Source organism: Rhinolophus sinicus, linkage group LG02 (genome assembly GCF_036562045.2).
Source record: "Rhinolophus sinicus isolate RSC01 linkage group LG02, ASM3656204v1, whole genome shotgun sequence".
NCBI lineage: Eukaryota > Metazoa > Chordata > Mammalia > Chiroptera > Rhinolophidae > Rhinolophus > Rhinolophus sinicus.
Genome location: NC_133752.1, coordinates 79,663,845 through 79,689,872, shown reverse-complemented (window position 1 = coordinate 79,689,872; position 26,028 = coordinate 79,663,845). Strand labels below are relative to the sequence as shown.

The 26,028-nt window shown below is 41.7% G+C and overlaps 1 protein-coding gene and 2 pseudogenes across 1 annotated transcript in view; 2 read left to right on the top strand and 1 right to left on the bottom strand.

The window, feature by feature from the left end:
* Positions 1–18,156, bottom strand: part of CWH43 (cell wall biogenesis 43 C-terminal homolog) — a 101,050-nt gene extending 82,894 nt beyond the window's left edge. The window contains exons 1-2 of the mRNA XM_074324671.1: positions 18,022–18,156; positions 17,107–17,290 (exon numbers count right to left, since the gene is read on the bottom strand). The gene's annotated coding sequence lies outside the window, so the exon portion shown is untranslated. The remainder of the gene's footprint in view (positions 1–17,106; positions 17,291–18,021) is intronic.
* Positions 755–3,169, top strand: LOC109452209 (large ribosomal subunit protein eL22; annotated as a pseudogene).
* On the top strand, positions 17,901–20,414 carry LOC109452234 (DAZ-associated protein 2; annotated as a pseudogene).
* Positions 20,415–26,028: the final 5,614 nt, after the last annotated feature.

Genomic DNA, 26,028 nt, shown 5'->3' with positions numbered 1-26,028 from the left:
GTGTGAGCAGTGTAATAGTATCACTTAGCCGGAGAGGACCGCCTCAGCCAACGGAGGAGAATCCCTTAACAGTCAGCCACAGCTGGAGGAACAGGTAGGAGGAACAGGTGGTAAGTCATGTGAAGCACATGTTTGGCATGGCTCAGAAAACACTAAGGGACAGCCTGAGAGGGACTGATTTCCAGTAGTAATAACCTGAATTACAGGTAGGAGAGATCAATACAGATAACTGAAAAAGAGAGACATACTAGTTATGCCTAATCTTCAGATACTCCCGCAATTTTAGGAATTCAACTTCAAAAACGTCAGTCTAAATCATATATGATGGTCTTTCATCAAAGCTCATATGGTACAATTCTAAAATAAGTAGACAAAGTATTTAAAATTTTTCTTCCTATGTTTTAAAAAAATGGGTCAACTTTATACTCCCAAAAGCCAACTTGACTTGAAGCTATAAAAGGAAACAACGCTTTCGAAAGGTATCTACCTAAAACTCTCATGCTCCCGAGGCATTAAAATAATCAAAAGAGATTGTACAGTATTTGATCAATGATCTTTGTTCATAATACTCCTTATAAAGTACACACAGGCCCACTGCTAATAACAGTCATGAATCACATAACCACACAAGAGATTGGGCAAAGGATAATTATATCAGGTAATAAAAGTGAGAAATAGCCAGCTATTAGAATTGGGAAGCTATTTTTGTACAAAGTGCAGCCTCCAAGTACAGAATCAGTGTGACATATTCAGGATGGCGCCATGTATGTATAAACAGTAAAAGTAGGTAAATTTGATCCCAAAGTAAATGTTTCTATCACATGAAACCAAGGAGAACTTAGTGCTCAAAGCCAGCCCAGGTGTGGAACAGGGCCCAGGGACAACCGTGCCAGGCACAGCAGCTGATTGGATGTCCCTGGCAAGTTCCTTAGCTGCTCTGGGATTCAGTTTCAATTGCAAAAGATGGAGTTGGAACAAATCCTAAGTTCTTCTCTACTTCCAAATTTCTCTTTATGGCTGCTGATTCAGAGTTCATTCAATTCTTGAAAGCCAAAAAGACCAACCCAGAGACTGTTACAGGCTCTGACTTAAACTAAACTTATGATCAGTGAATACAGTGTGTCCATCAGAGCTTGTTTAAACAAGGTCTGGAAATCCTGATCCTGAAGTGGGCACCAGGTGGTGGTATGTTTCATAAATGTCCAGGATGATTCTGATATGCTCTGAAATGTGAGAACCACTTGTTCTGCTAAATCATCAGGCATGATAAACAATTATTAGAAGGGGCTGAAAAGAGAAGCAACATTCACTGAAAATTTGCTCTATGTCAATAGTGAACATATGTTATCTCATTCAATTTCCATAACAGTCTTTGGTTCAGGGGGAAAAATAAAGGAAATCTTTCCTTAGATGGGGAAATGAACCCCAGTTGAAAGTAAGGCAATAAAGAATTCTAGATAATCCCTATAAATTAATTTCCCTTGTTGACTCTTACCCAGTTAAATAAATAAGCTAATTGTACGCATTTCTTTGTATATTTTCTTTCTTCTATTGAAGTAGGGCAATAAATAAAAGGAGAAATAAATTTCAAAAATTCAACATAGTTACATAAACACAAAATGCCAAAAAATCTCAGCAAGAATTAAGAATTTCCTTGGATAAATAAAACTTATCAAGCCATAATTTAATTGTACATTTCATTTTGTGTATGCCAACCAACACTCTAGACAAAGATTTACTCAGCTGAATTAGAAAATTAAGATCTTTTATACCTCACACTGCACACATAAACTTTCTATTTAATGATGTTTGTGTTTCTCCCCTTAGATGTGCCAAATGCAAGAGAAGACTAATAAAAATTTCAGGTTGCCAGGACACATTATCCATTTATTCTGAAGTACAAATCTTCATCCCTGCTCATACCGGGATAAATTATCATTGTTGAGAAATGTAGAAGTACAGTCAGTTCTCAAAGTGCTTTCCCCAGAATATTTATTGAAAAAACACTGCTCTAGAAAGGTTCCATGTTTTTTATTCTTAATAACTTGGATGGTGCAGTGACAGTCCAGTGAGTTAGCATTTGGTAAGGCATTTATGACCCCATTGGTAGTTCAACTACCAGAGAAGAGAAATTTATAAATATTTTGAAACTTCAGAGTGAAAATAGAATGTGACCCTTGGAAGAAGGATGGGGTGAAGTACTGGAAATTTTTCCAATATTTATTTTTAGTATCCTTTCAGATCTAAAGTCCTTTTTGTTCAAGAACATAAAAATTGAATTCTGATTAGCTTAGTTTACTTACCAAATTATCATGCATGTAATTTATTTAGCTACTTTTAAATATACTACCTGCGTGTTCTTTTTGATGTTCAAAAATGTTCCTACAAATGGAGCAATATATTGCCAAACTTAAAGAAATCTAGCATCTTGCTAAAAAACTGGCCAAAATCTGCAGAGGAAGAGAGAAAAGAAAGAAGCATTTTGGAGCATTTACTGTATACAAGCATTATATACTATATAGGTAATCTCACGGATTATCTCAGAATCCTTGAGAGGTAGGGATTATTGGCCTATTTTACACATGAGGAAGGTGGGACATAGAGCAGCCCAGTGGGTCACTCATCTAATAAGTGATGGAACCACATGGAACTCAATATATTGGACTCCATAGATTGAGCACCTTCTCTTACGTCACTCAGATGGCTCAGTTAATGGGCTCTGCAGAGAGAGTGTATTTTATGCATTACTCATATACATGATCGGGTACTGAAAGGCCATTAATCCTTTTTCCGCCTCCACAGCCTCAGTGACACCCATGAAAAAGCTTGTATCCAAGAGGAGTAAGGAAGGGGAGCAGGTTGTTAAGTTCACCCTTGATGGTACCTACCCTGTAGAAGATGGAATCATGGATGCTGCCGATTTTGAGCAATTTCTTCAAGAAACAATCAAAGTGAATGGAAACTCTGGGTATCTCAGTGGAGGAGGAGTAACCATTGAAAGGAGAAAGGCAAGATAACCTTTTTCCAAAAGGTATTTGAAATATCTTATAAAAAAAAATATTTGAAGAACAACCAATGTGATTGGTTGCACATAGGTGCTAACAGCAAAGTGAGTTACAAATTATGTGACTCCCAGGTTAGCCAGGACAAAGAAGAGGATTACTCATAAAACTCACTTATCTGGAATATTTTATATGAGTTCGTGACTAAAACTTGGGAACCAAAAAAAAAAAAAGAAGCCAACTAATCACCATGTATCATTGAGTTCCTACCATGCGATTCTGTTTCTGTGATTCTCAAACACAAAAGGCTTATGAGTGCATGATAATTTCCCCACGTGAAGAGAATCAATTCCCTTGTCAAAAATGTCCGGGTAACCCTGAACCTCTAAGGTAGCCCTGCACAGCCAGGGATGAAAGCCCTCACAAATCCAGTCAGGTGCCAGGTGTTGCAGTAAAGAAGTGTCAGAACTAACCAATATAAAATAATATTGAGTGTCAACTATAATTGAAAAAAAAAAGTGTCAGAACTAGACAAACCCTAGTAATGTGGTCCCAGGAAAGTGATTCTAATTCCCCCTCTACTATTTGGAGTTGTAACTTCACTCCTGATGAGGGGTGTGGGCCCTTGACACAGACTTGGCTAATCGTAGTATCACTTCCCTATAAATAGCAAGGGATCTAGGAGTGGGCAATGACTCAAGTAGAATCAAACAAAGACCCTTCCTGAGTCTGATGTATAGATAACGGGAAATGGAAGTTCTAAGTCAGGAGGATGTGACATTTAGGCTGCCAGTAGCCATCTTTCCTGCCATGACCCTATGGAGAAAGCCTTCCTGCAAAATGAAGTCAGAGATGAGAAACAGAGTGAGAGAGTAGGAGAATTTCTGCAGTGCCCAGACAGGCGCTGGTGTGTACAGCCCTTCCTCTAGTCCTATGAGAGACCCCAGAAACAGTATCAATATAGGAACCAATATATCCTCCTCTGCCTATAACCAGTTGAGCTGGTTTTCTGTAGCCTAGAACTGACAGAGCTTTGATAAACACACTGTTACCTTTCCCAGGAACTGAGAATTCCCTTGGTTTTCAGCCATGTCCCTAGTATCTTCTTGGCCTGATTTAGCTCACAACTTCCCCCAATGAACTCCTTGAATTTGAACCATATTGCCATGCAGATATCCATCTCTTGAATAATGCAGAAACAAATCACCCTGAAAAAACAATGGCACCATATGCTGGTTAAAATAAGTAGGGATACTGATTAAATACACACAGAAGAGTGATACCATGCACATACCACACACTAATGATTTATTATCTATGTGCAGAAGTGGCTAAATCCCAGATACAGGATGACAAATGAGGGGACTATGCGGTGCCAGCTGCTTCTATTTCAGTTTGGAATCTGTCTTCATGGAATTTCTGCCTTATTATCTGGTTTCACTCTTAGGACGGCACATTTTGTGTATGCCGTTACAGAATGTGGGCTGACTACTGACTTTCCATATAAGTTTATGCCAGGATTTCTCGGCAGTGGTACTATTGACCTTTTGGACTGGATTATTCTTTGTTTTAGGAGCTGTCCTATGCATTGTAGGGTGGTTAGCTGGCCTCCACCTACTAGAGCACCTCCCCCATGACAATCAAAACTGTGTTCAGGCATTGCCAAGTATTCCCTGGGGGAGAAAACTGCCTTTAGTTGAGAACCCTGATTTAGACTGATTACCAAGTTTGGGCATTTTGTCTTTGGAAGATGCTTTTGTCTTCCATCATTGTCCTCAAAACACACACGCTAGTTCACCAGCTTTATATCTTTAGACTCCAAATAATTGAGAATGTTTCTCTAGCAACGGCTGCATTTGGGCCATTATTTCAGATAAGTTTCTGTAACTCATTTTATACACACACACACACACACACACACACGCAAACACATGCACAAATATCTTTCTGTGCATTCACTCTCATAGGTCCTCTGATTGGACTAATCCATATTTTATGATTTCCTCAGTCACAGTAACTATAGTCTGTAACAAAGACTTCAATCAATGTCTGATGTCAGCACCCATTTTTTTCACAAAACTGATCCTGCCGCCATATTTACTCCTGCACAGTCCAGATTGAAGCCAACTCTCAACACGAGCTCGTTCTCTACTAAGGTTGCCAGATCTAGAAAATAAAAAATGTCAAACACCCAGTTCCGTTTGAATTTCAGATAAACAATGAATAATCTTTTGGCATAAGTATGTCCCAAATATTGCTAAAACATCCTACAATGCCCAAGACAGCCCAACAACAAAGGCTTATACAGTCATATACTGCATGAGATATACTCGCGTTGTATCTGGCAACCTTACATCTCTCTCCACGCTGCCTTGAATCCAGCTGACTTGTGTCATTCTCACTAGTCTTTCCCACCTCCTGCTAGCACCACAAAGACGTGCCCTTGTCCCAAGTTGCGCTTGTGGACAGTGTGCTTGTCAGGTTCTGAGTTACTCAGTGCTTCCGTGTTTTACCCAGGGTCTAATCAGGAAACCAGAAACGAACTGGAATTGTAATGTAGGGAATTAGTTATACTGATGAGGTAAGAGGTTTGAAAACCACGTGGGAAACAATGGAGTAACTCACAGATTAGCAAAAGCATGCAGTTTATTCCCACCAGTAGGCTGGAGGGACAAAAGGAGGAAGTGGACGTATCGGAGGTCACAACTTGGGGTCACCTGGCAGAAGCTGGAACTTGAAAGCAGGCTAATCTAGCAGAAGCAGGAGACCAGCAGACATTCAGTCCCTGTCTCCACCCAAGGAGAAAAGGAGAGGGAGGAGTACCCTGGCTCCTCCCACCAACCAATTTCCTCCCCGGTGCCTCCAATTTGCCAAACCCAGCCAGAAACCAGCCAAGGGACCTGGGAACTACAGCCAGTGCAAAGCAGTTTGAGTCCATTGAACGTGACTTTCAGAGTCCCTTCTCCTCTTGTCAGGGCTGGCTGTCTCTTCTAGCTTCATGGAGCACAGAAGAGGTAGGATCTTCCTGTCTTTAGGATTCAGATGAAGTCTTGATAGCCACTGCCCCACTTCCCAGTGTCTACTCTAAATTTACTACTGAGAAATTCTGATTTTTTTTTTTTTTATATACTGGTTTCCTACACTCAGTCACCTGCTGAGTTTGTGGTGATGAGTCACACTTTGGCTATTCTAAGTCCTATTCTTTCCAGTTCTGCAATTCCTGTATGTTGGTGTCTAGAGCTATTCACAAATGTTCTGGCGGTCCATCAGTAGGCACATGGCAGCACTGCACACCCCACCTCCTTTGAAGTCAAGTGTGACCATGTCACTTGCATTGGCCGGTGAAATGCAAGCAGAAGAAATACGTGCTGCTTCTAGTTGAAACTTTAAGAGAAGGTACATAATTCACCAATTTTCCGATTTCTGCCTTAGGAATCATGAAAGTATTTGTCAAGATGGAACATAGGTTTCTATTAGTTTTCTACTGCTCTTGTAACAAATTACCATATACTTACTGGCTTAAAGCAATACAAATTTATCATGTTATAGAAGTCCAACACTGCTCTTGCAGGGCTAAAGTCAGGATGTCAACAGGGCTGTTTCCTTCTAGAGGCCACAGGGAAGAACCCATGTCCTTGCCTTTTTGTGTCCAGAGGCTGCCTGCCCTCCTTGGCTGGCGAACCTCCCTGAGATCACTCTAAGGCCTTCCTTCCACGGACACCTCTCTGATTACTCTTTTTGACCTTCTTTCCTGCCTCTTACAAGGACCTTTGTGAGTACATTATGTTGTATAATCTGCATAATCCAAAACAATCTCCCCATCTCAAAATCCTTAACTTAATCACGTCAGCAAAGCACCTTTTGCCATGTAAGGTAACAAATTCATTCTCAGGTTCTTGGGATTAGGGTGTCTTTGGGGGCCATGACTATGTCTACCACAGTCCCTGAGAGATATCAATGAGCAGAGCACCACCTGCCAAGCTGCATTAGACATGCAGTGTCAGTGAAAAACAAACTTTTACGACATTAAGTCACTAAGATTTAGGGAGCTGTCTGTTACTGGTGCACAATTCAGCCCACATTTATGGCCCTGTTTCTTTTCTGTCTCCTGTCTATATTTTGCAAAGTTTAAAATAGCATAAAGTATTAAATATGACTATTTTCTGCATAAAATACATTTTTAAAATAGTATGCCATAAATAATCAATCTATGAGCAAACCAGGGTTTGATTTTCTTGTTTGTTTGCTTGCTTCTGAAGAACAGTAACTTTAGATCTGTAAAGTGAATTTAAAAATAAATATTGCACATATTCAATTCCCTAACAGGATTCTTCCCTGAATCTGAAAAGTCTCCACGGAGTCCCTTTGTTCCCAAAAACCAACAGGTTAGCAATGTTGATTTACTTAGATGTTGAACCAGGTGAAAGTAAGAGAGAAAACACTCATTGAAAGATTATTAAATCTAGCCCTGTTTCTCATAAAAGTTTTGGGGGAGTGGACAGAGGGGAGGGGTAATGGTAAGGGTTCCTGACAGTTGAAATGGAAACACTTATCTGAGTGTCTAAAGTATAACGCTTTCCTTAATTCCTGTAATTATGCCTTAGGTCATACAAAGCAGAGTAAATGTTTTATAGTCTTGAAGTGCAGACTCCAATCTGGCCTACCACCCACACCTCATTTTCATAAGTCAGATGGACATGTAGACGTGTTGGTCTCAGTCCAAATCAGTAATCTCCAGCTTTTTGGTCATGCTCTCTAATCAGTAAAAAGTTTTTAGTACATGCTTCCAATATGTGTACCTCCCAAGGTGCTATGAGCACTATAATAAATGCATGAAAAAGAAAATAAAAAGATGCTATCAAGATGAAATAAATAATATTTTTAAATGCCTTGCCAATCATGATGGTATCATATTACATTAGTTAATATTTCAAGACACAATATGCCCTTAAGGAGAGATTGGCATTAATGATAGTAGATGTGAATCTAGTAGATGTAAATCCAAGTTGTAAACCATCTTCTTGATAATTTTGAATATTTTTGTCAGACTTTTGTCAGATCTGATTTTATCCTCATTATTTTAATCTTTTAATGTGGTTGGCAAAGAGTTTGTTCTTTCTAGGAGTAAACGTGTCTGATCTATCATTTTGTTTTTGTTTATTTGCTTGCGCTTATGTTGTTGTTTTCACTTCAGCTCATGGTTTCTTTGCAGGAAATATGTCTATTTTATGGGAATGAATTTAATTAAAACCAGAGACTATTACCTAAAAACAGTTATGATAATACAGCTGGGCACATATAGGTTATAATATGTCATCCTGTGCTGAAAGCAAATAAAAGAGGAAACCACCATCAGCCCCTCTGTGTTCTGGCACTCTCACTCTTTTCTTAGGTTGGCTCTGTGCAAAGTAAACGTGACACTTGGATCAAGTGAGGCTGCCATGTCAATTGTGTATTTAATATTATAATGTTTCTGGGATGCATGTGTCATAGTCTGTGGAGCTCTAATATACTTGTAAATAACTGAAATGTAAGTTTCTAAAAAGGCTGTCAACAAGAGCAATGAATTTAGGTATGTGGCAGAAGAACCATTATTCTATTCCATTAATATTGCATTATAAAACAATGCTCCCAGAGAGGCTGAATAAATTTCCTAATCCACAGAGGTTCTTGGCAATTGGGACCAGAAACCAGGCCAACACGCTTCTCATGACACCTCAAGATTAAGAAGGAGTAAATTCAGCAATTTCATGACTGAGTTAAGTCCTGCTGGCCTCCCTTTAGCATAGTGCTATGTAATGAGAGAAGAAGACTAAAGCCAATAACAAGGAGAAGAAATCGGAGGTGACAGGGCCAGCCCTGGAGATGGGAGAAGATTTGTAATTCTCTGCAAGATCCGAGTGTTAGGTCAGCTACGAGCATGGTCAAAGCGGCCAGGAGCCAAGTCATACCCCTCTGCCAAGTCAGACCCCTCCTCGTATGACGGAAACTGGGGCCCCTGGCATTTCCCTGAAGAGGCAGCAGACCTTTGGTGCAATAACCAACTCCAGATGCAGCCGCTCGCGCCGGATCTGCGCTGGGGGGCCTGCCCATCTGCCACCTAACTCAGCCAACCCCCACCCCAAAAATCGCATATATGCCTCCCTCGCTCTGCCCTGGACGTGACTTCACCGGCCCGTCTGCGGACAGGTGAACCTCGCCCGGGGGCACAGCATAAAGCACTCACCTTTCTCAACCCACCTGACTCTCTTAGCTTCATTATCTCGCTGCAAGCCTTACACAGAGGGCAATGATTTGCCTTTCCACTGTATCTCGAGTTCATGTTTGTCTCATTGACAAGGATCTTTAGATATTAAGGTTCTCCTGAAAAGAATTCTTTTCTGCCTCCCCTACCAGATACTCGAGGACAATGTCACATTGATTATATTGATACATACTGATTATATTCAAGGACAGCCAGCCCAAAAGGTGTCTGGTGTAGCAATCTATAAGGAATGATAAAATGTTCCTGGCATATATCTTCATGTAATAGCATGAAGATAATTATATTTCCCTCCTGGACCAGTAAAGTTCAATCAGGGAAGCAAGACCACCATGAGCATTATGGGGTAGAGTACTTATCATGGAATTACACCTATACAATTTTGGGAGAAACTGAGGAAGAAAAGGTCCAAAAAGTACCAGAGAAAAGTCCTAACCAGCCCTGATGCAGGTGGACACGTTGGAGATTATTGAGCTCTCAACAGCGGGAGAGGGACCCCAATGGAAGCTGGTATAGGAGTGTCTGGAAGACTGTCGGCTCTCTGTGGCTTCCATCTCTGAGCTCACAGCAGAGCATCTCATGGTGAACTGGGGTCACCGCTGATCAGTAGAGCCAGCAGTCTGGAAAAAGAGCCAGGCTCAGAGTAGGGAAAACAAGAACCAAGTGGGACCCACTGGCACCTCTGCAGCTGTTCCTAACTGCCTCTACCCACCTTCAAAATGAGATGGTTGCTGTTTTGTTTCTGTCTTTCAGGTATCACATATTTTCTTTCTTGTGGTGACCATAACTGTACACCATACAGAATTCTCCTGTGTCTGGGTACCTGGAAAGTGAAGTTCCCATTTAGCTAAGTTGCCGTTGTACAAAGCCCCACAGCTCCTCTCAGGGACACATACTATGTGGCTGGAAGCAATCGTTTGACAAGCTGCTGGGGGTAAAGCAGCTACCCAAGGCTCTAGCTCCAGGTACAATCCATGATTGCTATGCTGCTTTCTGAGGGTGAAGGGCTGTCTGCCTCCAGGGCAATTGCTTTGTGTGTGGAATATGCTATTTTGGAGGCAGACCTGAATCCCTGAGGACGTGGAGGTGAGGCAGCAAGGTGCCCCCTGCAGAGTTTCTTCACCGTGTTAAACAACAACAAAAAATCTAACTTCCATAGCTGAAAGTCTTTTTCAAAGAAACAGTTTATTAGGTAATTGGTAGCAAAAACAGTTAACAACAAAAACAGAAGACCAGTCCTGGAGTATAGAGTCTAAACCACCAGCAGCATAGCTAAGTAGGAAAGACATGTCCAATGTCCAGGAGTTTTGTAAGCGTTTTTGTACATCAGGTAGCCGGGAGAAAGATGCAACCTGAAAGGATTTCCATTAGCTATAGACAAAGGATACGGGAGAAGCTGAAGCGGGGATGATTCTGGGATAGATGCAGGAGCATCTACAGCAGACTCTGTAAAAGCTCCTGTGTAAATAAGAAGCAGAGGTTCCTGGTAGTGTATGGCGCCTGGCTATTCTCTCTTTGGGATAATCCCAGAAATAGTCACCTGAAAATGAATCATAAATTCCAACAGATATACAGGAATGTGAGCAGTCTTTTGTCAGAGCTGGTCCACAGCTATTAACAGACTAACTGTTCTGTCTCTTTCTCTCATTCTCCAACCACTGTATTTTAATTTAGAACATCACAGAATGTTTTCTTGTCAGCTGCCTTTGCCTAGCACCTCCTGAAAGGAATGTAGCTCTGCTGACACCTTGATTTTAGCCAAGGGGTATGATCGGAATATTTGTGTCCTCCTGAAAATCATATGTTGAAATCCTATCCCCCAGTGTAACAGTATTAGTGGGGGGCAGGGGAGCTTTGGGAGGTGATTAGGTCATTTGGGTGGAGCCCACATAATAGGATCAGTGCTGTTACAAAGGAGACCCCCCACAGAGCTCCCGGGCTGTTTCTCCCACAAGACACACAAGGAGAAGTCTGTGACCTGAAAGAGGGCCCTCACCCTGGCATGCTCGCCTTCTGATCCCAGACTTCCAGCCTCCGGAACTGTGACAAATACCTTTCTGTTGTGTATAAGCTCCCCAGTGTGTGGTTTTTATTATAGCACCCTGAAGAGACTCAGAAACCACCTTACCTGGCAGCCTGCTGCCGATGACTCACTGATACGAGGGTCCAAGAGGCCAGCCCACTTGTCTCAAGGGGAACACACTCTGTAGCGCAATTCACTGCAGAGCTCCCCGTGGGCCAGGCGGCACCAGCTCCGGCCCCGTCATGGCTTAGCTCCTTCAGCTGCTCTCTCCTCCTTTCCTCTCTTCCTTTTTCCTGAGAGCAAGCGTATCCTCAATAAATCATAGACACTTGAATTCCTGTCTTAGGCTCTTTTTCTAAGGACTCCCTCTCCAGCCACATTGGCCTTGACAAGAGAAAAATTCTGAGCTATCCCAAATTACATTACAGCAGGCCAGAGGGTGAGAGGAAGAGAGCGGAAACCAACAAAAGACTACTCACATTCCTGAAAGTATGTGAAAGCTTTGAATCAACGTCCAGGCAGTTATCTAAAGAAAACAGCCAACCACCAGGTGCCACTCTATCCTACTTATGCACCAACTCTCTGGACAGTTGCCCACAATCAATCCAGAAGTAGGAAATAGTTCTTCCTTAGAGACATGCACCCATCCTAGAATTGCCCTTGCTTCACCTTTTCCCACCCCCGAAGATATATAGCCAATGTAAATTTTTTCAAAATAACTTACATTTTTCTTCCCCAAATCCATTGCATAAAAGAGCCCCGTCAGCTCCAGGATGGCAGACCTATTGGTCTTCTCCATCTGGCCCTGTTGCTGGTGGTTTAGACTGTATGTTCCAGAACCTGGTCCTTTTTCTGGCTCAGTAAACCCTTTCTTTTAGGAAACTTTCAGAGCCAAAGGTTATTGTTTAACTCCCTCTTGCAGTTCCTGGAACCCTAGCATGTGCCAGCCTCAGGATCTTTGTACTTACCATTCCTTCTGCCTAAAACACGTTTACCCCAGATACCGGAGTGGCTGACTCCCGCAGCAACTTCAGGTCTTTGCTCAAATGCCACTTTTTAATTGAAGTCTTTTCTTACCACTCGTTAAAAATTACAAACCCACCTAACACTCCCTTTCTTGGTCTAACACCATTTAATATAATAATAACATGCACTTATATGGTGGTTTTAAGTATGCCAGGCACTCACTATTCTAAGTGCTTAACAGTCATTAAATGTAATTCTCATGACAAACCTACAAAAGTTTTATTAAACCCATTTTACTATTGAGGAAACTGAGGCCCAGACAGGTTCAGAACTTTCCCAATGGTCATATAGCTTGTAAGTGATGTAGCCTTGACCCCAGGCTATTCAACTTCAGACACTGTGCCACTATACTGCATTATCATACTGATTTATTTATTTACATTATTTACTTCATTTATTTTGGTTATTGTGTTCACCTCTCACTAAAATACAAGCTCTTTGAGGATATGGATTTTTGTTCAGTTTTCCGCTGTATCCCCTAGTACCTAGGGAAGTCCAGGGACCATAAGAGGCTTTCAAATATTTATTAAATTACATAGCTTCTGTGACTTTAAGCCCTCCCTTCTGGATTCAAGGGGAAAACAAATTGTTATAAGGGTAGATTGGTTATTCAAATTTCAGCCAACATCCAGAGTCATAAGAACCTCTTGAGTCACGTAATAAGTTGGATGCAATATATTTAAGGCACATGGTGGTTATTTAAATATTTGGTTCACATTTTAGAACCATGAGTACCATGCAGCTATGTAATTGTTGGCTAAAATAATCTCTGGCAAGTTCATGGCTAAAGTCACTTTTTATTAAAATCTAGTACTGCTCCTTGGGACTTCAGGGAACCCCTGAAATAGTATGTCATCCAAGTTATGAACTACTTGAGAAATAAACAAACAAAAAAAGACACAGGGAAATCAAAATATCATGTTTACTACTAAGAAAGCTGATACTGTAGAATGTGGCTTAGATTTAGGAGCCAAATATTTTCCTAACACTAAACCCTGGAACTAAACCCTGGAACAAACTTACCCACGGATGACTACAGATTTGCCCAGGCAGGATCTTGGCCCTATAAACTCATCCCATTAAGGAACAGAGCAGGACACACTACTTCTGCAGGTATACCAGCTCCCAAGAATACTCCAGAGGGAAGCACTGACTACTTTATCCAGAGTCTCCTTCTAAACTCACCAGTTAAATAAGTCACTGCATGTGCCCAAGAAAAGAGTGAGTGATAGTGCCGAAAGATGCCAGGAGTCTCACAGGATGGGTGTCCCTCTAAATAAAAGAAAACATTAAGGGTGGGGAATAACACTATACCTACTTGCAACACTATTCCCCATGGGCAATAGCACTACTCTTGAAGAAACTTCATTACATTTTTGTTTTATGAATGTGGTGTTACAGAATATGTAGTAGCCTCTTACTGCTACCATTTTGCTTCTTAATTACCATAGCTCAAACTAGATTTAAATCATAGACTTTTGCAACCAAAAGTGAAACTTCAAAGATAATCTGGTCTACTGTTCTCTGAGGCCCAGAAGGGTGGAACATTTTGTCCTATAACAGAAATGCAGGCAGGTCACCCAGAGCCAGAACTGGAATCCCTGTTCTCTTGCCTCTCCATCCAAAGACTTTATCTCTCCAGTGACCTAGTTTTCAGCTTGACCTCAAATTGTCGCTAAGGTCGAGAAGGAGAAGAAAGAAACTCTCAGCCAATAATAAGAAGTAAAAACATGATATACATGTCTATCTTACAGCCAAGATTACAAAGTGGAGGTAAGAAGGTGAGGTGTTCCAGGGGAAGACAGCAAGCCTTTCTCTAAATGATGTAAAACGAGAGCCTCATCCACTCTCACTCACTGTAGCTTTCATGGTGTGACACCTCGCAGTAAAATTTCCCATCTGTTAAGTCCAGGGTGCTAGTTAACTAAGTCTGTCTCTTTAGGGAGACTTAGCTTTTAACTGTCACGAAATGCAAGAGAATTGGATAGCTTTTTCGTGACTGTAAACGAAACCTAGCCATATGAACATAAACTCCAGTGTCCTAATGATTTCTGTTTTAAATTATTTACGCACGGCTCAAACCTCCTAGGCATTGTTAAAAATAAAGCCTACGTTTCTGTGAATCATATGAGCTTTGTCTCAATGAATGGTAAAAGAAATGAGTACCATTTTCAGAAACTCGAAGGAGAAGAAAATCTTATTGCAGGATTCTTTCAATTCCTATAATGCAATGTGTATGTGTTAAGGCTGTAAAATAGGACTCAAATATCAAGATCACAGATCCTCATGTTAGCACAGAGAAATAAAGAATATATTCATCATTATAAATAGGTAGTATAATAATAGCAATGATTTTTAAATTCTATATATCTGTAATTACTGCTGAAGGTATCCAATTTATTTGTTTATCCCAATGCTTTGCAATATGAGCAGCTAGTGTTATAACTTAAATTATAAAAGGTTTAGGTAACTGTCTGTGGAGAACTATCAACTGTTTTACAATTCCTTCAGAACTACTTGCCTGTGTAACATAATAAGCAGCAAACCTGAGCCGTGAACTGTGAGTTGGGTGTGCATATGGCTATATTGTTCCGAGACCCGGGTGCTGCTGTGTGCCTGCCTTGGGCTTCCCAAGTAGGTCAGGCCACTGCAGACTCTGTTCTACCCTGCAGCATGAGAGCAGTTCAGTTGCTAGGGGGGAAAAGCCTTACCTGATGAACTACAGTCTCTCCCAGCAAATTCAGGTCACTGTATTAATGGAAATGAACTGTGGTGTTCCTTTTTATTGAAATGTATGAAAATTGTCGCAACCAGGTATCTATAACAGAGAAAAATAATCCACCGGCCTGGCAATCCTGAATCATTAAAGGTACTGCCCCATATTCATTAAGTTTGCCTAGAATAGATGATGTTTTGAAAATATGTAGACGAATGTATGCATTGGTTGTTTATGTATTGTTTTTGTAAGGAAGTACCTCCTTTCAAAGAGAGGTGTTTGGGGTGGGGATCGGTTCTTTTCTCTGGAAGAGTCCAGCTTTAGTTCAGACTTCCATTCTTTAGAGAATTAGAGAATTAGGATGAGTTTGGGGACCTTTTTTCTTTCAGGAAAAGCAAATTAACTTATAGGGCTACACTTCTCAAAAGCTAGGCTAGAATGCTGCCTAATCATGGAAGAAGGACTTATCAACTCTAACTGCTAAACTCAGCAGGGATTTTGATATTTTGTGCCCCTCAGTGTCCCCAGAAACTAGTTACTGAGCCTGAAGCTTTGTAAGTGCTCAATAAATATCGGTTGGATGAAGAATGAATCATTAATTCTAAATTTCAAGCCTGCCTTTATTACAGCTGCCAATGTGATCTTGGGCGTTTTTAACATGTCAGTGTGTCAGTTCCCTCAAGGGAAAGAGGCGTGAAAGAATCTCGGGTTGTGAGAAGTAATGAGACTTCTCAGGTAAGGCACTTTAACACAGAACTTGTCATGCAATATCAGGGGATTTGAAATCATTTATATGTGTACATATCTCTTTTGAGGTATAATGTAACTGCATCACTTTGTTCAAATCTTCAAAATAGTCTTTGTTATACATTTTTAGTACAAGAAAATCCCCAAGTTAAGTGTACCATAGTGTAGAGAAACACCACGCTGAACTTCATAACAGTCAATGGTACAAATACCACATGTATAGAACACAAAATTTAGATGAACTGAAATGATAAGATAAAATAAAATCCAGTTGCCAAAAACAAAAATCAGAATATCAAAGATCCCTGAAATATTCTTAACCCTAATGAGATTTCTCTGGACTCAAGTCATTTTGCAGTGAGGCATTCACAATATGACCCCGTTAACTCAACTTAGAAATTCTGGGGAGCCATGAGTGGCTGCATCAGACACTCAGACAATAAATGGGAACCAATTTTTTTTATCTGAAAATTTGCCTTAATTTGGTTCTAAAGTCATCAGGCTTGTGAAATGCATCCTCTTCCTTGCCCTTCCCCCCTCCTCCATTTTAAACAAACTATTGTTTATAGTACAGTTTGCTTTGCTATCCTTTGTTCAAACAAGCTGAGTTTTTCTGGCATCAAAACAAATTTGGGTTTGGTTTCTGTATGAAATGACAACCTATGAGGAGGGTCCAAAAGGCACCCTCCACTTTTGCCTGAGGAGATGCAAAAGCAGAAGTAATGGGATCTGTGCTTGGGGCCCACAGGGGGTTCAGAGGATCCTTGTGAAAGACTAGTTAAAAGATGACAAGTGAGGAGAAGTGCAAGGAAAGAAGGAAATTGTCTGACTGGCTTTCTGTCCTGCACCATTGATTCAATGGAGATTGGCAGGAGGGAATGGAAGACTAGGGTTGAGGGCGGGATGTGGGACAAAGGATGGAAAAGAAAAGGCAGACCACTAATGCATTTCATTTACAACAAGTAATATAAATCAAAGACTTAAAGGCAATTAAAGACCAATCAGAATAATTGGGCAACTTTAATTCTTAAGAAGATGGAAGTTCCCTCCAAACCTAATTTGATGTTTTATTACTAAAAGCAAAGACCAGTATGATACAGTATTACTCTAGAGGAATTAAAGGAATATCCTTAAGGCTGCTTCACCCACATTCATTTCATGAATAGATACCTCCCCTACCATGAAATGCTTTAGGGGTTGGGGGGTACTGCTACCATGACATGGTTCCTTATTAAGTTTGAAAAATGCCTGAAAGTTGGGGCACCAGAAAATCACCTCAGTGACATGTGTCTACACTGCACCTTCATGTTAATATGACTAAAGCAGTTACCTTGTGAGAAGTGCTGGAGGTATGTGATTTCGTTCTCAGCACAGAGGTAGCCTTGGTCCTTCATCAAATGGCATAGCCATCATCTGTGAGACCTTGACAAAACATTCAGGTGCACCTCAAAGGTGAGAGATTCCACTGGACAACTGTCCTGACTCTCAGCAAATCAGCACCATGAAAATAGAGGCTGTTAACAGAGGAAAAGAAAAGGTAAGGACCCCAGAGAACTCTATAAGATGCCTTTATAAATATATCCCTTCAAGCAAATCTGACACATGACAATTTAGGACTACAGTTTATCTTTGGATTTAGCAAAATACAAAGAGAGTAAATATGATTGTAACTATGTTTCAGGTTTTCAGTTAGATAAGTACGGAACTTCAATTAATACCCCAAATGGCTTTCTTTTTTTTAATGTTTCATGTCAATTTTGGATCTTTAGTACAGTTCTTTTCTTTCTCCTCATATAAACACAGAGAGCTTTTGACCTTTAGAAGCTATAAGGACTTTCCGACAAGTTACTACAGCACATTTATCTTTAATTCTAGAATAAACAAATCTTGAAGATTAAATGGGCGTGTATCAGAGAAAGTTTTAAATGGCTAGGTTAAAGTTTACAGTCATGAAAAATTATGAAAATCTTGTAAGGTCTGCCCTACCGAACTAATAGCCTCAGAAATGAGGACATTAATTGTTATGTTACCACACCATAATTTCATAAAAGCAAAACATTATTTAAAATATACGTATAGAAATGACCGTCCCTGATGCCAAGCCAAACTGGACCTGCAGCCAGCATGAACAGCAAAGGTCGATGTCCCATGCAGCCAACCCACCCTGGGCAGCCTCCTGGGAGTCCTGTGTCCCCTCAGACCTTGCATCTTCCTCAGGTTCCCCCTATACTGATGCCCAACCTACCTCCTCAGAGTTCTATCGTCTGAGCTTTGTGCACCCCAGGGCTGCCACCGTCCCCACCATTTCAAGTGCATTTCCTGATGCCTCTCTGTGTTTTTCCATGGCCCAGTCTGTGGTAGTTGGACCTTTACTTTTCACAGTCCCCGTGGCTTATTACCCAGTTGGCCCCATCTACCCACCTGGTTCCACAGTGCTGGTGGAAGGAGCCAGATTTGGAGCTGGGGCAACTCCTGGAAACATTCCTCCTCCACCCACTGGACACCCTCCCAATGCTGCCAGTGTGCAGTCATACAGGGAGCCAGTGTCCCCATAACTCAGCGGAAGGGAAACTTCTTCATGGGTGCATAGTCTCCTTCCACCAGCACTGTGGAAATAGGTGGGTAGATGAGGGGACACAAGGTTCCCAGGAGGCTGCACAGGGTGGGTTTGCTTTTACGAAATTATGGTGTGGTAACATAACAATTAATGTCCTCATTTCTGAGGCTATTAGTTCGGTAGGGCAGACCTTACAAGATTTTCATAATTTTTCATGACTGTAAACTTTAACCTAGCCATTTAAAACTTTCTCTGATACACGCCCATTTAATCTTAAAGATTTGTTTATTCTAGAATTAAAGATAAATGTGCTGTAGTAACTTGTCGGAAAGTCCTTATAGCTTCTAGAGGTCAAAAGTTCTCTGTGTTTAAATGAGGAGAAAAAAAAGAACAGAAAAAAGTTACTAAACTGTACTAAAGATCCAAAATTGACATGAAGCATTAAAAAAAAGAAAGCCATTGGGATAGTAATTGAAGTACAGACTTATCTAACTGAAAACCTGAAACATAGTTATAATCATATTTACTCTCTATTTTGTTAAATACAAAGATAAACTGCAGTCCTAAATCGTCATGTGTCAGATTTGCTTGAAGGGATATATTTATAAAGGCATCTTATAGAGTTCTCTGGGGTCCTTACATTTCTTTTCCTCTGTTAACAGCCTCTATTTTTGTGGTGCTGATTTGCTGAGAGTCAGGACAGTTGTCTAGTGGAATCTCTCCCCTTTGAGGTGTGCCTGAATGTTTTGTCAAGGTTTTTATCTTGTTCCTCCTTTTTCCACTTACTGTCTTTCAGATACTGTTCTGACGCTTAAAAGGGCAAGAAAACAAAGCAGGTCTGCAGGTTGTTACATAGCAGCCTAGAAAGCAGTCTATGAAGACTCGAGAGGGGAATGAGCAGAAATTAAGGACTAAAGGAACATTTTTGGATTATCTCTAGACTTAATTCATTTGAGTAATTCCTGGGTGAAAGACCACAAGTAACTGAGAGTAGAAAAACAACAGCCTACACAGCTTTCGTTCTGAGCAAGGACTAGGAATTGCTGGGCACAAGGCAACTTTGTGAAATGGATGCCAATACGCAAAGTAGGATTTTGGTTTTTGTCCAACAGGCTTTATCATATTAGGTGGGGCTTAGTGATACAAGTTCTGACTAGAGACTCCACAATCTTTCTACAAAGTGCAAAGCAGTCAGGTGTAGTTGTTAGACGATCCACAATGGAAGACTAGTGAGTTTTAAATTCAACTTGTTGCTACACAACTTGTAGTTACAAACAGCTTTTGAATCTTTGTTCAAAGACAATTCATTTGAATGTGTTTTACATGCTCTGGAAATAGCCCTCGAAAACCTTTATTCAAGGTAGTAAACAAAAACTGTTTCTACGGCACTATTAAAATAGACAGGATAAGTATGGAGAGTCCTCAAAAAATTAAAAATAGAACTACTTTATGACCCAGCAATCCCACTTTTCTTTTAATCTGAAGAAATCCAAAACACCAGTTCAAAATGACATATGCACCCCTATGTTCACTGCAGCACTATTTACAATAGCCGAGATATGGAAGCAACCGAAGTGTCCATCAATAGACAATGGGATAAAGAAGAGATGGCACACACACACACACACACACACACACACACACACACACACACAGGAATACTACACAGCAATAAAAAAAGAATAAAATCTTGCCATTTGCAACAACATGGCTGGACTAGCAATAAAAAAAGAATAAAATCTTGCCATTTGCAACAACCTGGCTGGGCATTACGCTAAGTGAAATAAGTCAGACAAAGACAAACACTGTATGATTTCACTTATATGTGGAATCTAAAAAACAAAATAAACAAAACAGAGAATCATAGACACAGAGAACAAACTGATGATTGCTAAGATGGGAAGGAATGGGGGACTAGGTGAAAAAGGGGAAGGGATTAAGACGTACAAATTGGCAGCTACAACATAGTCATAGGGGTGTAAAGTACAGCTTAGAGAATATAGTCAATAATATTGTAATAACTATGTATGTTGTCAGGCAGGTATTAGACTTATTGGGGAGGTCACTTCGTTATATAAATCTTTAACCACTATGCTGTACACCTCAAACTAATATAATATTGAATGTCAACTGTAATTGAAAAATAAAAGAATAAAATAAAAATAAATTAATTAAATCAATAAATCAATAAACAAACAAAATAGACTGGATACATTTCAAAATACTTTTGGCATTCATCTATTTACTTGCCAAATAGTCAACGTGCCTACTTTTGCTAGGCTCATGGGCAGGTTGCAGGGGTGAATTTCAGCTCACTTCACTAAGGTTCAAAGCAAGCCATATGCCTTTGTGTCTCCAATACAGTTATATTTGTTCATAGGCCCCCATCCACTCAGGAAACATATACCTTTGGTGGGGGCCCGGTGGGGAGGTGGGCCTTCTCCCTCGGGTTGGGAGCAGGGGTCTGGCACAGGGCAGAACCCGGCCCTTCCTGTCCCCTGCGACCACTAGTGTGATGTTCAAGTGAAAATCCACAGGGCCCCTTGAAAGCAGTGGCCCCAGTCCCAGCCCTAGATCTTCTGCAGACATGGAAGCTAAATGTTTACTGAACCTCCTCCCTCGAGGCATCCTGCAGCCTTTGGCCATGAGGTCCTTCCGCAGACCAGAGCTAAAGGAGGGAGTGAAGTGCTGGTCTCCACTACTCCAGGGCCTGCGCGCCTCGGCTCCCGTCCCAGTTTTGCAAAAAGCTCCAAATCTTCCCTCTAGGATCAGTCCACTTCTTCTTCTCTCCGCTGGGGCTTTTATTTTCCCTACAACAAAATTCTACCTAGGGGTGATATTCTGGGTGTTTGTTTCATGCTTGATCTATGGACTCTCTTTTATCCCTATGATGGCTAACGTCATCAACAATCCTGGAGGTAAAGGCCCTCTTGGCGACTTTCTTGGAAGGGAGAAGACCTACTATTTGTTCATGCTGCTGAATGAATATGAAACATCCTATCTAGATTTCATATGGTTTTCCAGTCATAGACATGAAGGTGAGTAAGAGAGTCCCTGCCTTCAGGGATCTCACATCTTAGAATAGAGGTCAGTTAAATGTAGCCCCCAGGGGGGAATCCCTGCACCAGAGAGAGGCCAGGGAGGGTTTTTCTGGAGGAAGTGGCTATGAACACTTAAATGGCACTGCCTACCTATGTGCCAGACACTGTGCCCAACAATTATTTATACAGATATAGGTTTATAGTGGGGCTATCATCGGAACCCAGGCAATCTGGTTCCAGCGTCCATGTCCTAGTCTCTGGATATCGCCAATGAAACCCGAAGAGTAAGTACAAGTTCATTTCCCTAATGCTGAGGAAAGTGAATCAGGCGAGGAGGGCTGACGAGGGTAAGGAAGGGATTCCCGAAAATTCCCCTCAAAAGTAAATCTTTACTGACAACACCAGAGGATGGAGAGGATGTAAGAGTAACAGGAACTCTCATACATCGCTGGTGAGAATGCAAAATGGTACAGCCACTTTAGAAGACAATTTGGAAGTTTCTTCCAAAGCTAAACATACTCTTACCATATGATCCAGCAATCACACTCTTTAGTGTTTATCCAAAGGATTTGAAAATTTACATTCACACAAAAACCTGCACACAGATGCTCATAACAGCTTTATTCATAATTGCTAAAACGTGGGAGCAACCAACATGTCCTTCAGTAGTTGAATGGATAAACTGCTATATCCAGACAATGGAATGTTATTTATAGCTGAAGAGAAGAGCTATCGAGTCAAGAAAAGACACGGAGGAAACAAATGCATATTACTAAGTGAAAGAAGCCAATCCCAAAAGGCTACACAATGTATGATTCCAACTATACGACATTCTGGAAAAGGTAAAATAGAGACAGTAAAAAAAAATCAGTGGTTGCCGGGGCAGGGGGTGGGGGTGGTGATGAACAAGCAGAGCACGGAGAATTTTTAGGATACTCCAAGTATTCCATATGATACTATAATGGTAGATACATGTCATTATACATTTGTCCAAAGCCAAAGAACATACAGCACCAAGAGTGAGCCCTGGGGTAACAATGATGTGTCCAAGTAGGGTCACCAATTGTAACAAATGTACCACTCTGGTAGGGGATGGTGATAATGGGGGAGCATAAGTGGGGTGGGGGTGGGGGTAAAGGGATATTGGAAATCTCTGTATCTTCCTCTCAGTTTTGCTGGGAATCTACAACTGCTCTAAAAAATAAAGTCTCTTTTTTTTTTAAGTAAGTCTTACCCAACCTTCTATCAATTAGATTTTGATTAATAAACCTTTCTTATAACACGGAATTATGTCCTGCAAAGAGCTAAATCTGTGCTTGGATTTACACCCTGCTGTATTTTTTTACCAGAGAATCAAATTGCTTTCTCGTACCCTGACCCTAGCCAGGAGGGGAGCATGCTCTAGAGAGGCTTGGGACAAGACACCAGGACACGAAGATGACAACACTCTCTTGGAATGAGATCAAAATATCTGCCACAAGATATTACTGGCCTCTGCTTGACCACATATTCTCTCTGCTTCTCCAGGAGCATTCTCTTTTATGCAGTCTAACGGCTTTGCATGTCGCAGGCTATGGCAAGCAGTTTTGGGATATTAAAGTACTGGATTTTCTTTCGGGATGTTTATTATTAGCATTCAGGAGTGAAATGAAGGCTAGGCCTCTTTCAAGGAAGACTGGAGACAACCAAATCACGTATAGTCATATTCATGCGTCTAACTTTCCCCATTGGGGCCGAAATTATGATCTCTGGGCCCTGCTTTGCCTCTTGCTGAGTCTGGCAGTCTGAATATTAAATCCAGATTAACCTAAAACAGCCAGAGCTCTGGGTCATTGGCCCGAAAGCTCAAGCAGAGCTGGCAACATGCCTCTCATGACAGCAGTGCCAGTTCATGAAGGAAAGCAGAACCCTAGCTTTTGAGTGACACCTCATTTAAACCTGACTGTTCTGCTTTTGTGAGATTTGACATTATTTATCCCTCAGAGAGGCAATGAGTGACTCAGGAGATCTTGTGATTCACAGAGCTTCTCACAGAGCTAGGCAGATGGTAAGTGGAGAGTTGGGACAAGAAAAAGGATTGCAGGAGGGTAAGGGCTGTGCTGGCCACCAAGATGTGTCCCTCCCCCCCCCAACCCAAACACACACACACACACACACACACACCCGGGAAACCATCCAGAGCCCCTTTTACCCAGCAGAGAAGAGGTGCTTGTGAATGAGTCCTGAGCTCCCTGTAGCACTGATCGACCTTCCTATATGCACTTTGTTTTTAATCCATCCTAACTCCTTCCCCACCAGGTCTTGCTCTTCAGCCAGCCACACGACATAGCACTCTCTCCCACCTCCCCCAAACTGCTTGTCTGCATCCCTCTCCCTCCCATGCTGCCCAAGCTTCTGTACCTGTCTTTAAGAATGAGAGAAAGAGAGGGGTGGAGAAGCAGAGGAAGGCTGAAGCTCCGGCACATGCAAAAGCATGAGAAGGGAGAACCCCAGCCACTCCACAGGGCCCCGGCGGGCTTAAGTAGATGTACTAGAGAGACAGGCAGGAGCTGAATCATGCAGGGCCGGCTCAGGAATTTGGGTCTCGCCTGAGGACGGTGCAGGGCTACAGAAATAGAACAAGGTGGAGCCTGCCATGACCACTCTGGCACTTTCTAAATCAACCCCATTTTCATAGCATTAGCCAATGACAATCAACTTCATGGTCATGACCCTGAGCCCTGTAGAGGACAAACGCAAAGCCTAAGAAAGGCTCTGTTCAGTGTTATGTACTTCTAGGGCCAGACATATTTTATTTTATTCTAATTCTTTGGAGAGTGACAAATTCTTTGTGGGAAGGACCCATGTCTTTCCTCTCTCACCTCTGAAAGTGCCTAGAACATGGGCACGTCAGATTTGTCCGGCAGATACCAAATAATGAATTCCTATACTCCATGCACCTTACATATTTGTAACTTCTAGTTATTTAAGTCAGTGAGGGTGGGGTCATGGATTTGATTGTAGCTAGATGTTTGTTAAAGGACAAATGTCCTCAAGGTGTTTGTTGGACCCTTAGACTTCTGTGTCATGGAGGGCTATTCGTCTCTATCACAAAACCAATTAGAAAGCTGCTCCTTTTAGACCACACGCTGGCAGAGGATTACTTCTGACTTCTGGTAACACAATGTAAAATTAGTAATGGAACTATATCCCCATAGGAGTGGGGGCGAAAGAAAACCAGTGACTCACATGGAGAAACGTCTGGGGAATCTACTGGGGAACATGCACCTTCCAGAACAAGAGTGTGTTGACAGATAGCCTTTGAACCCAGGCTCACTCCTTCGTTTATTGAATAGTTATTTACTGAGCCCCTCTTACATCTGAGACATCAAGTATACAACGGTGAACAAAATAGACACCATCTTGTTCTGTACCTCATGAAGATTACACTGAAGCAGGAGAAACAGGATTGAAACAAATGAACGCCCTAACAAGCATAGAATAACAACTTGTGATAGGTGCTGAAAAAGAAAACACAGCGTGTTCTGCTATGAAAGAGAAAAAGGGAGCCCTCCGTTAGGCTGGGGGTGGACCAAGACAGGCGTTCCGGAGGAACAGTCAGAGAAGGATAAGCCAGGACGAGACTGAAGGGGAGAAGACGCTAGGCAGGGGGAAGCTCCATGGCAGCACTCGGGTGGAAAGAGCCAGGTGAACATGAGGAACGGAAAGGAGGCCAGGGTGGGTGGTGGAGGGGCCAGCGAGGGGCTCAGCACGTGCACCGGCTGAGGCCAATGAGGACAGTTGGAAAAGGAGAGAAAGGATGAGGGCCCTCAATGCAGTCCAGGGCCTCTCTTCAACTCGTCACACCCCGTGAGTCCCAGGGGCCTGTCCAGGGAAGAATGACATGGGTAGTAAAGGCGCCAGCGTTTTCCCCACATGTCAGAGGTTTGTGGTGGCAGGAGGCTGGAAGGAATGGACAAAGAACAGTAGAAAGAGAGGGCCTGGGACCCAGCTGACCTAGTTGGACTGCAAACTGCCAGGGTAGCCTTGCACAACGCATTGCCTAGCCCATCAAATGAGGATGATAGTACTCTCACCCTAAAGGGTTGTAAAAAGGATTGCATGGTGGTGGGCGAAATGGGTGAAAGGGGTTCAACAGGTACAAACTTCCAGTTACAAAATAAATAAATCATGGGGATGTCACGTACAGCATGGTGACTATAGTTAATAATCCTGTATTACGTATTTCAAAGCTGTTACAGAGTAGACCTTAAAAGACCTCACGGAGGGGAGGGGCTGACTAGGTAACAATGTAGAGCGATGAATGTTAACTAGACTTATTGTGGTGATCATCTTGTAATGTATACAAATATGGAATCATTTTGTTGTACACCTAAAACGAATATAATATTATATGATAATTATATCTCAATTTAAAAAAAAAAAAGGATTGCAGAAATGTGACTGTCAAAGCCAGGCCCAGAGAGGGTGTTCAGTAAATGATTGTAGCGTTATTGTTGGGAGGAAAGGAGTTATTTGAAAGACATTGGGGAGGTAGAATCTAGCGGGTGTGGGGACAATTCTTTGGGAGTGGGTTGGGAGTTTCTAGCAAGAGCCTGAGCAATTGGGTGTGGGTGCTGATGTCACCCACAGAGAAAAAGACTTCAAGGTGGGG